We start from the raw sequence: 3,127 nt of genomic DNA on the forward strand, positions 1-3,127 counted from the left end.
GGTATATACCCAGTAGAGGGATTGCTCGGTCATAAGGTAGTTCTATTTGAAGTTTTTTGAGGAACCACCATACTTTCCTCCATAATGGTTGTACTACTTTACAGTCCCACCAACAGTGGATGAAAGTTCCCTTTTCTCCGCAGCCTCTCCAACATTTGCTATTACCCGTCTTGTTGATAATAGCTAATCTAACAGGTGTGAGGTGGTATCTCATTGTAGTTTTGATTTGCATTTCTCTAATAACTAATGAAGCTGAGCATCTTTTCATATATCTGTTGGCCATTTGTATCTCTTCCTGGGAGAAGTGTCTGTTCATGTCCTCTTCCCATTTTTTTATTGGATTGTTTGTTTGTTTGTTGTTGAGTTTTATGAGTTCTTTGTAAATTTTGGATATTAGGCCCTTATCTGAGCTGTTGTTTGAAAATATCATTTCCCATTTAGTTGGCTGTCTGTTTATTTTGATATCAGTTTCTCTTGCTGAGCAAAAACTTTTTATTCTGATGTAGTCCCATTCATTTATCTTTGCCTTCACTTCTCTTGCCATTGGAGTCAAGTTCATAAAATGTTCTTTAAAACCCAGGTCTATGATTTTAGTACCTATGTCTTCTTCTATGTACTTTATTGTTTCAGGTCTTATATTTAGGTCTTTGATCCATTTTGAATTAATTTTAGTACACGGGGACAGGCTGTAGTCGAGTTTCATTCTTTTGCATGTGGCTTTCCAGTTTTCCCAACACCATTTGTTGAAGAGGCTTTCTTTTCTCCATTGTGTGTTGTTGGCCCCTTTATCAAAGATTATTTGACCATATATATGTGGTTTTATTTCTGGGCTTTCTATTCTGTTCCATTGGTCTGAGTGTCTATTTTTCTGCCAATACCATGCTGTTTTGATTATCGTGGCCCTATAATATAGTTTAAAGTCAGGTATTGTAATGCCCCCAGCTTCATTCTTTTTCCTTAGGATTGTTTTGGCTATTCGGGGTTTTTTATAGATCCATATAAATCTGATGATTAAAAATATGGAACGCTTCACGAATTTGCGTGTCATCCTTATGCAGGGGTCATGCCAATCTTCTCTGTATCGTTCCAATTTTAGTATATGTGCTGCCGAAGCAAGCACTCAGGCCACTGTTTCATTGTTAATTTTCTGCCTGGAGGATCTGTCCATTGATGTTAGTGGGGTATTAAAGTCTCCTACTATTAGAGTATTGCTGTTGATTTCACCCTTTATGTCTATCAAAATCTGCTTTATACATTTAGGTGCTTCTATATTAGGTGCATAAATATTTACAATGGTTATATTCTCCTGTTGCATTACTCCCTTTATCATTATGTAGTGACCTTCTTTATCCCTTACTGTAGCCTTTGTTTCAAAGTCTATTTTGTCAGATATAGGTATTGCTACCCCAGCTTTTTTTCATTTCCATTTGTGTGAAATGCTTTTTTGTGTGTGACAGAGACAGAGAGAGGGACAGATAGGGACAGACAGACAGGAAGGGAGAGAGATGAGAAACATTGATTTTTTTGTTGCAGCACCTTAGTTGTTCATTGATTGCTTTCTCATATGTGCCTTGACTGGGGGGCTACAACAGACCGAGTGACCTTCGTCTGTGACCAAGCTAGTGACCTTGGCCTCAAGCTGGTAAGGCTTGTTCAAACTAGATGAACCACACTCAAGCCGGCAACCTCAGGGTTTTGAAACTGTTTTTTCTGTGTCCCAGTCCAACACTCTAACCACTCATCAACACCTGGTCAAGCTGTGTCAAATACTTTTTTTTTTTTTTGTATTTTTCTGAAGCTAGAAACGGGGAGAGACAGTCAGACAGACTCCCGCATGCGCCCGACCGGGATCCACCCGGCACGCCCACCAGGGGGCGACGCTCTTCCCACCAGGGGCGATGCTCTGCCCCTCCGGGGCGTCGCTCTGCCACGACCAGAGCCACTCTAGCGCTTGGGGCAGAGGCCAAGGAGCCATCCCCAGCGCCCGGACCATCTTTGCTCCAGTGGAGCCTCGGCTGCGGGAGGGGAAGAAAGACAGAGAGGAAGGAGAGAGGGAGGAGTGGAGAAGCAGATGGACGCTTCTCCTGTGTGCCCTGGCCGGGAATCGAACCCGGGACTTCTGCACGCAAGGCTGATGCTCTACCACTGAGCCAACCGGCCAGGGCCTGTGTCAAATACTTTTTTCCATACCTTTACTATCTGTTTATGTGTATCTTTTGTTCTGAGATGGGTCTCCTGTAGACAGTATATGGACGGGTCCTGTTTTCTTATCCACGAGCTACCCTATGTCTTTTGATTGAAGCATTTAATCCATTTACATTTAAGGTTTTTATTGATATGCAGTTGTTTATTGCCATTTCATTCTTTAAATCTACAATCCTCTGTTTCTAGATTTTTTTCTTTGCTCTTTATAGCAGGTCCCTTAACTTTTCTTGCAGTATTGGTTTGGTTGTAATAAATTCCTTATTTTTTTTTTGTTTGGGAAGCTTTTTATTTCTTTTTCAATTTTAAATGATAGCCTTGCTGGATAAAGAAGTCTTGGTTGTAGGTTCTTGCTTTGCATCATTTTGAATATTTATTGTCAATCCCTTCTGGCCTCAAGTATTTCTGTTGAGAAGTCAGATGTCCTTATGGGGGGCTCCTCTGTAGGTAATTAACTGCTTTTCTCTTGAAGCTTTTAGTATTCTTTCTTTGTCTCTTAACTTTAGCATTTTATTATGTGTCTTGGTGTAGGGCTCCTTGCATTCCTCTTTAGTGGAACTCTCTGTGTTCCTTGAACTTGTGTGACTTTTTCCTTCATTAATTTAGGGAAGTTTTTTGCTATGGTTCTTCAAACAGGTTCTGTATCCCTTGTTTGTTCTGTACTCCTTAGGAACCCCTATGATGCGGATGCTGTTTCTCTTCATGTTGTCACAGAGCTCTCTTAGAGTTTCCTCAGACTTTTGATGCTCTGCTTCTGTGCTTTCATTTATCTTGCCCTTTATATTGCTAATTCGATCCTCTGCTTCATCCAGACTGCTGTTTATTCCTTCTAGTGCAGCCTTCATTTATGATATTGTATTTATCATTTCTGACTTGTTCTTTTTTATGATTTCAATGTCCTTTTTGATACTTACTATCTCTTTAT

At 40.4% G+C, this 3,127-nt stretch overlaps 2 non-coding genes across 2 annotated transcripts; both read right to left on the reverse strand.

The window, feature by feature from the left end:
- Positions 1-1,013: 1,013 nt before the first annotated feature.
- Positions 1,014-1,120, reverse strand: LOC136317938 (U6 spliceosomal RNA). Its single transcript, XR_010727928.1, has one exon. It is a non-coding gene; the product is annotated as a U6 spliceosomal RNA (small nuclear RNA).
- Positions 1,121-2,089: 969 nt separating this feature from the next.
- Positions 2,090-2,165, reverse strand: TRNAA-UGC (transfer RNA alanine (anticodon UGC)). The gene has a single exon. It is a non-coding gene; the product is annotated as a tRNA-Ala (tRNA).
- Positions 2,166-3,127: the final 962 nt, after the last annotated feature.

This window comes from Saccopteryx bilineata, chromosome X (assembly GCF_036850765.1).
Source record: "Saccopteryx bilineata isolate mSacBil1 chromosome X, mSacBil1_pri_phased_curated, whole genome shotgun sequence".
Taxonomy (NCBI): Eukaryota; Metazoa; Chordata; class Mammalia; order Chiroptera; family Emballonuridae; genus Saccopteryx; species Saccopteryx bilineata.